Raw genomic sequence first — 15,961 nt, 5'->3', positions numbered from 1 at the left:
GGGATGGGTTGGGAAGGAGCAAAATGTAGTTAGCCTTTCACAACATGAATATTGTGGAAGGGTTATACATAATAATACATGTGTGGCCTAGGTTGAATTGCTCAACTTCTTAGGGAGGGTGGGTGGGAAGGGAAGAGGGAAGGGAATTTGGAACTCAAAGTTTTAAAATCAGATGTTCAAAAACAAAAAAAACTTTTTGTATGCAACTAAAAAATAAGATACACAGGCAATGGGGTGTAGAAATTTATCTTGCCCTACAAGAAAGGAAGGGAAAAGGGGATGAGAGGGGAGGGGGGTGATAGAGGGGAGGGCTGACTGGGGAACAGGGCAACCAGAATATACGCCATCTTGGAGTGGGGGGAGAGGGCAGAAATGGGGAGAAAATTTGTAATTCAAACTGTTGTGAAAATCAATGCTGAAAACCAAATATGTTAAATAAATAAATTGCATTAAAAAAAAATCTAGAAAAAGAACAAATTGAAAATCCCCATTTAAATACCAAATCAGAAATACTGAAAACCCAAAGAAATATTAATAAAATGGAAATTGAGAAAACTATTGAGCTAATAAATAAAACTAAGAGCTAGTTTTATGAAAAAAACCAATAAAATTGATAAACCTTTGTTCAATTTGATTTAAAAAAAGAAGAAAATCAAATTACCAGCATCAAAATTGAAAAGGGTAAATTCACCTCCAATAAAGAAAAAATTAAAACAATAATTATGAATTATTTTGCTCAATTCTATGCCCATAAATTTGATGATCTTAGGGAAATGGATGAGTTTTTACAATAATATAAATTGCCCAGATTAACAGAAGAGGAAGTAAAATACCTAAATAACCCCACCTCAGGAAAAAAAATTGAACAAGCCATCAAGGTAGTCCCTAGGAAAAAATCTCCAGCACCAGATGGATTTACATGTGAATTTTATAAAATATTTAAAAAACAATTAATTCCTATACTTTATAGACTATTTGGAAAAAATAGGCAAAGGAGTCCTACCAAATTCTTTTTATGATGCAAATATGGTACTAATACCCAAACCAGGAAGGGTCAACACAGAGCAAGAAAATTATAGACCAATTTCCCTAATGCATATTGATGCAAAAATTTTAAGTAAAATATTGGCAAAAAGATTACAGCAACTTAACATGAGAGTAATATAATATGACTAGGTGGGATTTACTCCAGGAATGCAAGGCTGGTTGAATATTAGGAAAACTATCAGCATAATTGATCATATCAACAGCAAAACTCACAGAAACCATAGGATTATCTCAATAGATGAAGAAAAATCTTTTGACAAATTATAACACCCAATCCTAGTGAAAACACCAGAAAGCACAGGAAAAAAAATGGAGTCTTCCTTAAAATCATAAGAAGCATCTACCTAAAACCATCAGCAACCATTATATGTAATGGTGATAAGCTAGATGCATTTCCAATAAGATCAGAGGTGAAACAAGGATGTCCGTTATCACCCCTATTATTCAATTTGGTACTAGAAATGAAATAAGGGAAGAAAAAGAAATTGAAGGTACTAGGATAGGCAAAGTAGAAACTAAGTTATCACTCTTTACAGATGATATGATGATTTACTTAGAGAATCCTAGAGAATCAAGTAAAATACTACTTGAAATAATAAATAACTTTAGCAAAGTTGCAGGATATAAAATAAACCTACATAAATCCTCTACATTTCCATATATTACTAACAAAGCCCAACAGCAAGAGATAGAAAGAGAACTTCCATTTAAATTTACTGTGTACATTATAAAATATTTGGGAGTCTACCTGCCAAGACAAACTGAGGACCTATATGAACACAATTACAAAAAACTTTTCAGACAAATAAAGTCAGAACTAAATAAGTGGAAAAACATCAGTTGCTCATGGTTAGGCTGAGCTAGTATAGTAAAAATGACAATTTTACCTAAATTAATTTACTTATTCAGTGCCATACCAATCAACTACCAAAAAGTATTTTACAGAGCTGGATAAAATAATAACAAAATTCATCTGGAGGAATAGAATGTCCAGAATATCAAGGGAATTAATGAAAAGAAACACTAGGGAAGGTAGCCTAGCCATAGCAGATATTACACTGTACTATAAAGCAGTAGTCATGACAACTACTTGGTACTGGCTAAGAAATAGAGTGGTGGATCAGTGGAACAGGTTAGGTGCACAAGGTACAGTAGCAAATGAGTATAGTAATCTACTCTTTGATTACCTCAAAGAGTCTAGCTTCTGGGTAAATGATTCACTATTTCACAAAAACTGCTGGCAAAACTGAAAAATGGTATGGCAGAAACTGGTCATAGGCCAATATCTTATATTGTACGTCAAAATAAAATCACAATGGGTCCATGATCTAGGTATAAAGGCTGATACTATAAGCAATTTGATAAAGCAAGGAATAGTTTACCTGTCAGATTTATGGAGAAGTGAGGAATTTATGACCAAACAAGAGATAGAGAGCATTACAAAAAGCAAAATGGATAATTTTGATTATGTCAAATTGAAAAGTTTTTGTACAAACAAAGCCAAAGCAACTAAGATTAGGAGGGAAGCAGAAAACTGGGAAAGAATTTTTACGAACAGTGCCTCTGACAAAGGCCTCATCTCTAAAATATCAGGGAACTGAGTCAAATCTATAGGAATACAAGTCATTCCCCAATTGAGAAGTGATCAAAGGATATAAACAGGTAGTTTTCAGAGGAAGAAATTAAAGATATCTATAGGCATATGAAAAAATGCTCTAAATCACTATTGATTAGAGAAATGCAAATCAAAACAACTCCGAGGTATCACATCTCTCCTGTCAGATTGGCTAACATGGAAAAACAGGAAAATCATAAATGGTGGAAAGGATTGGGAAAATTGGAACATTGTTACATTGTTGGTGGAGTTGTGAACTGATCCAGCCATTCTGGAGACCAATTTGGAACTATGTTCAAAGGGCTAAAAGATGTACATGCTCTTTGACCCAGCAATACCACTTCTAAGGCTGTATCCCAAAGAGATCATAGAAGTGGGAAATGGACTTGTATGTACAAAAATATTTATAGCAGCTCTTTTTGTGGTAAAGAACTGGAAATCAAGGGGATGCCCAGCAATTGAGGAATGGCTAAATAATTTGTGGTATATAAATGTAACAGAATACTGTTGTGCTATAAGAAATGGGAAACAGACTGACTTCATGATAACCGAAAGACCTACATGTTCTGATGCTGAGTGAGGGGAGCAGAACCAGGAGAAGATTATGCATGATTACAGACACATGGTATCTATGATGACTAATTTTGATGGACCTGTCTCTTCTCAGAAATACAAGGTTCAAAGACAACCCATGATGGAAAAAGCAATTCACCTCCTGAGAAAGAATTATAGAGTCCTAATGCAGATTGAGGCAAACTATTTGCTGTCTCTTTTTATTCTTCTTTTTTGGTTTTGTTTCTTCTTTCTCATGATTCATTCCATTGGTCATAATTCTTCTTTACAACTTGACCATAATGTGAAGGTTTTATGTAGAACCTATATCAGAGTGCATAGCATCTAGGGGGGTGGGGGAGAGGAGAGAGAGGGGGAGAAAATTTGGAACTCAAAAACTTGTGGAACGGAGTGTTGCAAACCAAAAACAAAAATAAATTTAATTAAAAATAACTAATCATTAAAGTAACAGAAAAAATTCAAAAAAGAATAGAATCTAAACTACATTTTTCTGAAAGTTGCTCAAAATAATTTCGCAGAACCAGCAAGATGAAAACATAGAAAACAAATAGAACTCGGCATTTTTTTTATTGAGAAAAGTCAGATTCAAGTTACCAGACATATTCTCATCAAACTTGAGACTCTGTCAATATATATGTAAAAAGAATATCACCAATCCTGTTTTAATTGCACAGGATTATTCATTCACTTATAAGAAAACAGAAAAGAGAAGGTCGATGTTAGAGCTCTAATTCTACAGTCTATTTTGGAGGGTGGAGGCATATAGTTAAGGGTTGATGAGCAGTAGCACTTTAGAATTATGTCTAAAATTAATAACATTTTGATTTTTAATTTTATCTTGCATGCCTATTATCCTTTTATCTTTTCTCTTATTATACTTGCGTATTTGAATGCTTGTACTTGTCAATGGAAATTAAAATACTGTTCCTTTGAAGAAGATTTTAAGTAGAAAGCATTTATTTTTTATCTGAGTCAGTGCTTCCACATCTTTTAAAATACAATACCAGAACAATTAGAACTTATCAAAAAATAGATTTCAATTTTGTGTAGGAGAATGGAGGAAGAATGTGAGTAATATAATATCAAAAAACAGTCACAGTCATTAAAGGAGAAAATGTTTACAGAGAACTTTGCAAAAAATCTATCAAAAATTATCCCTAAGTCACATTGTATAAGTCTTTCATATCACACATATCACACATCACACTGCATTTCTGGTCAAGTAAATTTTTTTATGTAACCTTATTAAAAATAGAAATGCTTGTGTAGTCAAAAAAGGAACTCAAGATAGTACTTATGATTTTTTCTTTATTTAGTGTTCTGTCTTTGCTCAGTACATTGTATGATTTATGTGTGCTCATCAAACACACAAACTGATATGTATCCTAAAAATAAAGCATACAATATTTTATACTCACTCTGTTATTCTTCCTCATAGTAAATGAACCTGAAATGATAAACTTTTGGGAGGGAATTACACAAATGATTCATTTTTTTTGTGTATCTTAATTGCCTATGAGATTTCATTATTATGAAACAATCATGTTTGTGCAGTTGCAGTGCTAGAAATACATCTTACACTTTAGTAATTTTAATGACCCAATAAGATAGCCAACATTTGCCCTTGAAACATAAAGTCAAATTTTCTTTTGTATGCAGGTATCAGTTTCACATTTACTATAGATGTTATAAATTAGATTTTTGAATTTAGAGATGAATCCAACCTTCTCAACTTATACATAAAGATACATATGTAAATGAAAGGATGACCTATTTATGGCAATCTGTTTCATTTTGTATGCTCATGAATATCTAATGTCTTCAAGTTACGACCATTATTTGAAAGGAGTCGTTGCATTGAATGATTGCAACCTGATTACACAGTTAATAGCCATATGATGCTTCCAACACAACAACTAAAATCCTTTTATGCAGCTGATCAATCCAATGGGGAACAGCATCATTTAAAAAGTTCCTTGGAGTTTTGAATAACAAAACCTAAAGTTAAAATTTTTCATTTTCCAAATTGTATTTTAACACCATGTAGTTAGACAAGTTAGTGAGTCTAACAGCCTAGAGCACTTCCTTCAAAGAAGGAATCATGCATCTGGCTAATACATACAGCTACTTCCCTCCCCTCAAGAAGTATTTGAATAAAAATTGCTTTGCTTTTGGATAATGTTTTGAAAGCATATGAGAATTAAGGACTAGTTTTTTCATCATACATTACCATGGTCTTGCAAAGAAAATGGAGGCTTATTCTGGGATGATATTCACTAGCTTTCAATTTTTTCCTACTTATTGCTTTTTACTCAACTAATTATACTGTCCTTTCAAACTATAAAAGAGGTTTGTGAATTTGGTATATTCAAGTCATAATAAAGATGCTGGAAAAGGAACTGAATTTCCAGAGGCCAAAGTATACATCAAATAGAGGATAAATATAACAGATGGACTGAGAGAAACAGTGAAGTCAGGAAATTAGGCACGGAAAGGCATTCTACTTTGGGATAGGCTCTACGATCATTAGCTTTGTTCAGTATCACTTCTAGCCTCAGACTGTAATGATTGATCTGTAAGAAATGAGTACATTTCAGCTGCCATGTGTCCTTATGTCCAATGTTGGCTCTGCCATTTTGCCCTCATTGATTTTTCTTTCATTTAAACAAATGAAGTATTCTTCCCTACCTCTTGCTTTTCAAAGATTCACTTGTCAGAATCATATATTTTTCAGATTTTGGAAATTTAACCGAAAGTAATGAGTCCTTAAACAAGGAATACAAAAGAGGCAAGAAACAGCTTCACTAAGCAAATACTTATCTTTGCCAAACACAGTTACCACCACCAAGGGCAACATAAGTTTAAAATATAAACTCTTTTTTAAACTTTTAGGTAGGAGGATGGTCAAAGGTTGTGAGTATAACAGCCTTATAAAACAGTGATAATCTGCAAAGGATTTCAAAATATTCATAGAGAATTTTGTAAGAAATTCAACAAAAGGAAATCATCCACATTCCACATATGAGAATGATGAATCACTAGAATGTGAGTGGCCACTTCCACATTACCATCATATAAATATATTCAAGATAAATACAATACATACAATAAATACGATGATAATATATACGAAATACATATAACAGCAGCAACAATAGATAGTGCTTTAGAGTTTCTGAAGAGCTTTATTTATAAATGTTATATTATTTAATCCTCACAACAATCATTTGAGGGAGATATTATTTTCATCCCTGTTTTAGAAATTTTACACAGATTAAATACAATGTAGTTAGAGTGGGAAGAAGGTAGCCCTTGCGTTGTTTGGAAAAGAATTTATAGAGAAGGCAATACTTGAGCTGCATCTTGAAGAGAAATTGGTATTTTAGGGGGCAGAGGAGAGGAGGGAGTGCATTCCAATAATGAAAAACATTTAGCATAAGGCACAGAAACAAGGGACACAGTTCTATGTTAGGGACAGAGTGAAGGCAAATTTGCCTGGATAGTACACTGTGGGAAGGGAAGTAAAGTGTTCTGAGTCTGGAGAGATACAGGTAGCATGGGTCAAAGTTGAAAGGGTTTTTTTTAAAGATTTTTAGTTGTAAAGGCATTTAAAAATAGAAGAGTTTACATTTGAACGTAGAAGCAATAGGAAACCAATAAAATTTATTAAGTAGAGGAGAGAATATAATCAGATTTGCACTTAAGGAAAATGACTCTGGCAACTATGTGAGCCAGATTAGAGTGAGGAGAGAAATGATGCAGGAAGATCAATTAAGAGGCTACAGTAAGTCTGGGCTAGTGAGGTAATGAAGGCCTGAAACAAGGTGGTGGCTTTTAAATAGAAAATAGGTGTTGGATGGAAGAGTTGTTATTATTGAAGAAGAAATTGCAAGATTTGGCAAAAGATTACCTATGAGCAGTCAGAGAGAGCAAGGACTCAAGGATGATACTGAGGTTACCAACTTGAGAGACTGGAAGAATCGTGGTGCCTTTGATAGAAATGGGGAAGTTTGGAAGAAAATAAGTTCTGTTTTAGACAAGTTGAGCTTGAAAATTCCCTAGAACATCCCTTTTGAAATGTCCAGTAGGCAGTTGGTGATGTGGGACTGAAGTTTAGGGGACAGACTGGATATATATGCATGTATGCATGCATGTGTGTATATGTATATGTATATATATACACATATGTGCACATATACATATTTATACATGTGCATATGTGTGCACCTATACGTGCACATATACATGTACACACATATATGGATATGTGTGTGTTACATTTGCATAGATGTAGTCATTAAATAATCAGAGCTGATGAAGTCACCAAGACAGAGAAGTGTAAAGGACACAAGACAGAGCTTTGAGGAACACTGACAGAGCGCATGGGCCAGATAATAAGGTAGCAAAGGAGACTAAATATAAACTGGAAAACCAGTATTAAAATAAAACCAATTTAAATTGAAACTCACTCAAAGGGAATAGAGAGGTACATAGGCAGCATGAATAGCTTGCCCTTATTACTAATGAAGGAATGTGCAAGGAGAGACACGTAAAGATTGTCCTCAGAGAAATGTATGCCAGTGTTTGTTTCTTTGTTTTGCATGTTGTTTCCCCCATTAGAATGTGAAGCCCTTAGTAAAGTATAAGAAAGCCAAAAAGAAGGAAGTTGCCAAGTTATGAAGTACTTTGAAAGCTGAACAGAGGATTTATTATTTGATTCTTGAGTATATGGAGTAGGAGAGTGAGAGAGTTAAACATATACTTTAGGAAGATCACTTTGTCAGCTGAATTAGGGGTGAATTAGACTGGTGAGAAACTTAAGGCAAGAAGGCAAGGAGACCAATCAGTGGGTTATTGCACTAATCCAAGCATGAGGTGGTGAGGGCCTGCTCTAAGGTGGTGGCTGTATCAAAGATAAGAAGAGGAATTAATGCAAGAGTAAGTCAGTAAACACAACATTAATGATAATCATGAATATGCCTATGTAGTTCTGTATTGCAAAATATGAGAGACTCTCCATATAGAAGGTATAGAAGTATAACATTTATTCAGACACCAGATAATCATATCCCATAACCAAATGTTCAGCTCCCACTTTATCATAACAGCAAGGAACTTAAAACACCATATAAGCCTGGAACCTCGCCATCCCAAAACCTCTCTGATCCCAAAGACAGACTCACAGTACAGCTAAGTAAGCCTGTTCAGCTCTAACAATCACTAGGGCAACCATTAGCAGCCATTAGTAGCCAAAAGATCTTTCTCTCTCTCCCTCTCAGCATTTTCTGTGACTTCCTTTTCCTGTCAGGAAGCTCCTCCCACCATGTAACTTAGTCTTTTTGTGATGTAAGCAGATCACATGGCCTATTAATGGGTGGGGAAGATCTTCAAATCAAAATCACTGATGCAATTACAAAGGATGCTGAGTAGATGGAAATGACAAGACTTGACTAAATATTGGGGGTGAGAGAGAATGAGGAGTTGAAGATAACACATAGGTTGTGAGCCTGGGTGACTGGGAGGATGGCTGTGATTTTTACAGTAATTGGGGAGGGGGAAGGGGAGATTTGAGGCAAAAGGAGAAAAGTAAGGAAGTTTAATTTTAAATATATTGAGTTTGAGACGTCTACAGGTCATCCATTAGGGGATGTCCTATAGGTAGTTGGTGATGCATAACTAAAGGTCAGAAAGGAGGTCAAGGCTAGATAAATAATCAGAGAATTATCTGCATAGGGATAATTGAAGCCATTGAACTAGTGAGATCACTAAGCAATATAGGATAAATGAGTGAGAATGTGAGATGTTCAGTGGACAGTTTCAATGTTCAACTGCTATCCACACAGAGAAATCTTTTGGATGGCCTATGGTAGAGATTTAAGGGAAATTGTGTGTACAAGTGGCACACAAGATGAGGAATGGATGAGCTGTAACATGTACTGATAGAAGTATACACCTTGAGTAGTTCACAGATATATTGAAATATTAAAGTTACTTATATCTCATACTATTACGGGAATGGAAAGATTATTATCTAAAATAATTGTGTTCTTGAATGTTATCACTTTATATGTTTCCCATTATGGTCTATATTAAAAACCTATAATTTAGATAATACCTGACATTTATAAGACAATATACATGTTCTCATATTTTAGCTTACTTGATCCTCAAGGTAGTCCTCAGGCTCATAGAGGTTGAAGCAACTTGTTCAAGTTCACAGAGATAGTAAGGCAAAGGGCAGAGATTTGAACTTACTACTCTTGACTCCAAATCTAGTGTATTTTCCATCATGTCACTTAAATTTTTTGTAATGAAAAAACAAATGTTTCAATTAAGTGGACTTTTTGGACACTATACCTGATTGGGCGTCTCAGTTGCCTTACCTATCTGATAAAATCTGAAAAACAGACATTTGTGGCGAGGCATGAAAGGAATGAGGTATCTATCATGAGATATGTATAGAAGAGCAGAATATATATCTTTCTGAACAATAAGTCCCATATTTTTAAAGAAATCTGAATTTCAAACTAAGTTGAACAGTAAACTGATGTCACAAAATTTTTTTTGGTTTTTTATTTTTTATTTTTATTTTTTAAATTTAATTTATTTAATATATTTAGGTTTCAGCATTGATTTTCACAGGAGTTCGAATTATGAATTTTCTCCCCATTTCTACCCTCCCCCCCACTCCAAGATGTCATATATTCTGGTTGCCCCATTCCCCAGTCAGTCCTCCCTTCTGTCACCCCACTCCTCTCCCATCCCCCTTTCCCTTCTTCTCTTGTAAGGCAAGATAAATTTCTAGGCCCCATTGCCTGTGTATCTTATTTTCTAGTTGCATGCAAAAACTTTTTTTTTGTTTTGTTTTTGAACATTTGTTTTTAAAACTTTGAGTTCCAAATTCTCTCCCCTCTTCCCTCCCTAAGAAGGCAAGCAATTCAACATAGGCCACATGTGTATCATTATGTAAAACCCTTCCACAATACTCATGTTGTGAAAGATTAACTATATTTTGTTCCTTCCTAACCTATCCCCCGTTATTGAATTTTCTCCCTTGACCCAGTCCCTTTTTGAAAGTGTTTGTTTTTGATTACCTCCTCCTCCTGTCTGCCCTCCCTTCTATCGTTCCCCTTTTTTTACATTCTTCCTCCTTCTTTCCTGTGGGGTAAGATACCCAAATGAGTGTGTATGGTATTCCCTCCTCAGGTCAAATCCAATGAGAGCAAGATTTACTCATTCTTCCTCACCTGACCCTCTTCCCTTCCTACAGAACCACTTTTTCTTGCCACTTTTATGTGAGATAATTTACCCCATTCTATCTCTCCCTTTCTTCCTCTCTCAATATATTCTTCTCTTATCCCTTAATTTTATTCAACTCACCCTATGCCCTCTGTCTATGTATATATATATATATATATATATATATATATATATATATATATATATATATATATATATACACCTACATATATACATACATAGACAAATATATATACATATATATACATACACATATAAATATATATGCATTTTCCTTTCAGCTACTGTGATACTGAGGTCTCATGCACTGACTTGTTTTTCATGGTTTTCTCACATCATTCTCATTTCTTGTCCCAATTTTTCCTCTACTTCTCTAACTTGCTTTTCCAAATCCTTTTTGAGCTCTTCCATGGCCTGAGACTAGTTCATGTTTTTCTTGGAGGCTTTTGATGTAGGCTCTTTGACTTTGTTGACTTCTTCTGGCTGTATGTTTTGGTCTTCTTTGTCTCCAAAGAAAGATTCCAAAGTCTGAGATTGAATCTGAGTTCATTTTTGCTGCCTGGCCAAGTTCCCAGACAACTTACTTGAGTTTTTCAGCAGGGTATGACTGCTTCTAGAGTAAAGAGCACTTTGTTCCAAGCTTGAGGGGATGCGCTATTGATTTCAGAGCTGTTTCTGTGCAGCAAGCTCTGCCACACCAGTGCTCCTCCTTCCCCAAGAACTGCCAACCCAGACCTGATGCAAATCTTAAGCAGGTTCTGCACTCCTGCTCTGATCCACCACTTAATTCCTCCCACCAGATGGGCCTGGGCTCAGAAGCAACTGCAGCTATAGTTCTGTAGCTGCACCACCCCCACTGCCTCTGGGGCAGTGGCTGAACTGGGAACTCTTTTCACTCTGTCTCCTGCAGCTTTTCCAACTAACCTTCTCTGTTGTCTTTGGTTGAGAAGTCTGGTAACTGCCACAGCTCATTGATTCAGGGCGCTATGGCCTGTTCTGCCCGGCTCCTGGTCTGGTTGATCCTGCTGCCACCCATGCTGGGCTCTGCTCTGCTCCGCTCCCATGTTTAGCGACCATCCAGGCTGTCCTGGGCTGGATACCTGCTTCCCTCTGCTATTTTGTGGGTTCTGCAGTTCTAGAATTTATTCAGAGCCATTTTTATAGGTTTTTGGAGGGACTTGGCAGGGAGCTCACACAAGTGCCTGCTTTCCAGCTGCCATCTTGGCCCACAAAATTTTTAGATAGGGTTTTGTATACTCAACAAAGCAAAACACTTAGATAACTTAAGGCTTCATCTCTATTACTTCTAATAGAAAAAGTTCCAACAAAGGGAGATCTGAGTAAGAAATATAAGATTGTATAATGATTTTTCTCTTGACATTGTCATTCAAAGAAAAATAAGTAGCAATATCCTTCAATAATATGATTAAGATTGTAAAAAACATTTGTCTTCCACTAGTAAGAAGAATGTGAGAAGTCATGAACAAACACAAAACATATCTACTGGATAAACAGAAGCAATGAAAAGAAAAAAATCAACATGTTACTGAAAACAAAATATCATCTATTCCTTGTAACATTCTTAGTTGGTTCAGTAGTAATGATGTATAGTATGGCTAGCTGCACATGCCTGGGTCTGAACAACACTGACATTTTTCATGCCCTTTTGTGCACTAAAATGGTTAATAATGTCATTGTTTTACTCCTATTATAGTGTCAAAAGAGCTGTCCTGATTCTAGAATATCAAAATTTGCTTTTCTATGCTCCGATGAGTTTCTCTTTTCATTTGACTATTGAATATTCTTCCAGGTTTGTATCTCTCTACCTTTCATAAGCCCTCTGCTCTGAGCAAAATACAGTTCCTCCAAATCGTCTTTCATTTTTGATGAATGTACTTTCTCAAATTTTTTTTTCTACATGAAACATTTTCTCTTATATTCTTTCTTATATATCTAAATCATCTTCTTCCTCTATGGCCCAGGTCAAATCCTACTTCTTCCATAAAACCTTCCTTGATCATTTGAGCAGAAATCATTCCCTATTGTACTTAATGTCTATATCCTCATTCATCTGTCACTTATCCTTTATTAACTTGAAGGGTATGTTAACTGCTCATGTATATATATGTATCATATCTTTAACAAAGACTACAAGTGTCTTGAAGGAAGCAGTCACATAATACATACTTTTTTATATTCTTGCCACTAATTATAGAAGGTACTCAATAGAATCGTTTGCTTACTCATTGAAAATTTAGCTTGTACTTTCATTTTCAAAATGGGATGCTTACAGTATGTGCGAAAAGGATATTGTTTCCTGATATGTTCAAATAATTGAGTATTCTCTATTTTTTTTCTGTGATATCTTTTAGTTTGCATTGCTATATTTAACATCCAAAAGTTAGCTTCTAGTTAACATAATGAAAGTACAGTAATTTATAATTATGATAGAACTCTCTTCCTTTCTCTCTGTACACACACACACACACACACACACACACACACACATATACACACACATTTCCAGGTATAGAAAATTTGATATTTCTTATTTATTCAAAGTTTTAAGTTCTACACATGCTAATTTCACTTCCAAGCTACAATACTGCAGTGGATCTGTGGCCTCATCAATATGGATGCTCCTTTCAATAAAGCGGATTGTCACTTATCCATTCATATTCATTTTATTTGACTCTTGTTTAAGTCAACTTAATTCTAAGCTATTTAAAAAATAATTTGAAAAAATACAAATTTCCTTTGTCTTAAGAGAAGCATACCAAAAGAAATCTACTTCCAGAGCTTCAGATCCAAGGCTAACTTGCTTTGAAAAAGTCCAGCACATTGTCATGTGCTTAATTAATGCATGAAACCATGAGTGAGTATGCCCATGAAATAAGAATACTGTAACAGTCTCTTAGGTAATATCTGATATGATCATATTTTCACCACTATCCATTTTAACATTTCACTCTATAAAGGATGAGGACTATCCCCTACAGGATTTCATTAGCACCAAGTGAGGAAACTCCACCTACAAATGCAAATTGTCACCTTTTATATATCTTATAGTTTTAAAGAAGTACTTAGAGAACTGAGAGTGTCCAGGATCACACAGCCAGTATATGTCAAAGGAGGGATGTGAACCCAGGTCTTTATGGTTCCACGACTGCCTCTTTATTCCCTATGCCAAGCTGCCTCTGTTCACTTTATAACTAGGTGAAAAGATCTTACATCTCTCTCATTTATATGAAAAAGAGAAAAAAATAATTGGAATGGTGAGCTTCTGGTTCACTTCTTTTTCTTCAGCAGTAACCTACATACCTGAAAAGGACTACTTACTGCATAAAATGTTAATTTTCTGAGAGACTTTGTATAAGACAATGATAGTGCTAATGCTCCAGGGTATTTGTGAAAGAAAAACAGATAGTGAGGGAGAAGCAGAGAAAGGGCAAAATATGTGTTTGTGATATATTTGCACTGGAGGCCTATTTTCTAATGGACTTCAAAAGGATGCCTATTAAGTATTCTCCTTTCCAAAGTTCTTGAATACACTAGCTTGTTACAGAATTCTGTCTTTTCTACCCATAAATACAATATGCTCCCCAAGGGCAGTCACAGTGTCCGTCACAATACCTTTTGCTGTCAGGAGATAATGACTTTTCTGAAGGGTCTCTATGACAGCTCTTCACTTTTTTTCTTATGATCCATCAGGTACAGTGTTCATGATTCAAGACTTCCGTGGAACAAGACTTATCTAACATATACTTTATATCCCAACACTCATAAAGACTATCTTTGAACTGAAGGCTCACTGGATAACACAGGCAACAACAAATGATTTGCTTTCGACATTAGCTCGGCAGATAACTGCTTTTGGTTTTAAAGAAAGATCCTAGGTGACAGCAGGGATTTGGCAGAGACAGCTTTTGAAATGTTAGAATTTACAGAAATGCCAAAGATGCATTAGCTATAGGGGGTGAAATGACAAAGCATCGTGCAAGGAAATCTTATTTTTAACAAGTGAAGTCACTACTGCTTACTAGAAGTAAAACTTTCTTATCTGAAAGAAAATGGAAAATTAAGTGAGCCAATCAAGTAGCATCTGTTAACAGCTAGTTAATTCATTTGGTTAGGTTAGTATGTTACTAAGGTTAAGATAAGCAATCCAATACCATGTATAAGTTAACTCATAAAAAATACAACTATTCAATGGCTATCTACTGAATCCCTAATCTTTGGCAACTGTCTTACAAAAATATGCCTTTGGTCAAAAGGGGTGTTAAATGAGGGAAAATATGTATGATGCAGCAATCCATTCCTACATCTGAAGAAAAAAAAACAGTGGAGAATTCTTATTAATGATAATAAACTTCATTACTAAATTTTATATAGGACTCTCTTTTTTTTCAATGTGAGGCAGTTGATGGAATGCTGGAACTGGAATCAGGAAAGCCTACATTCCAATCTTTCTTCTGACACTGCCTGTGTAATTCTGGGCAAGCCATTTATCATCTTTGAGCCTCAGCTTCCTTATCTATAGAATAAGGATATAATATTTGTAGTGGCTACATCACATAGTGTTGTGAAATACTATGTGTAAAGCACCTTGCAAATATGAAAGCATTACTATTATTACTGTCATCAATTATCTAGCATATTCATATACTAAAATGGCTATGCAATTTCAATAAAGTGGGTTTTTTCCCTTCACTGAGGCAGATCTTGGCCTATTCATGCCTGTCTAGAATAGATAAGATACTGGTGAAAAACTCATGGAAAAGAATACGGCCATATTTCTTTAAGTTGTTCATCAAGTGTGATGGCATAATTATATTTTGTAATCTACTGAGTGCTGGCAAATATATCATAAATCCATTTTGCAGACAGGAAACAAATGTAATCAATATTGTCATAGTGATATTATTACTATATTATTAACAATTAAGATGTTATCATCTGATGACAGTTCAGTATGATTCAACATAGTACAGTATGGATTTGATTAATTTCAGGATTAGGAGAATGAATGGATTGGATGGCCTCTAAGGTTATTTCAAACTCTTGAGATTCTAAGAGTCTCAAGATATATAAACTCAAAAAAACAGCACTAGAGAGCAATATTGTGTAAGGAATTTAGTCTTATTTGCATTTACAAATTCAGAGCTAATGGACATTCTAGTTGGCAGGTGATGTCTATTTTTGCTTGCTGTTTTATGTGTTCATATATGTTAGATAAGATCTATAGAAAGAGAACCGTGCTGTGAACATCTGGATGGTTTTACATATACTACAATGCTTTATTATCATAGCATGAACTCAGAATGACTCCATTTCTCAAGTGTGATAGGGCTAGCTTTGAATTATACTAGCAATTCTAAGTAAGTGGCAATAAAAAGCACTATTGGGTACAATGTTTATTCCATAAATAGTGGACTTGAGGTCATAGGGGTTTTTTTTAAAGATTAT

Source organism: Trichosurus vulpecula, chromosome 4 (assembly GCF_011100635.1).
Source record: "Trichosurus vulpecula isolate mTriVul1 chromosome 4, mTriVul1.pri, whole genome shotgun sequence".
NCBI lineage: Eukaryota > Metazoa > Chordata > Mammalia > Diprotodontia > Phalangeridae > Trichosurus > Trichosurus vulpecula.
This window is presented reverse-complemented; position numbering follows the sequence as displayed.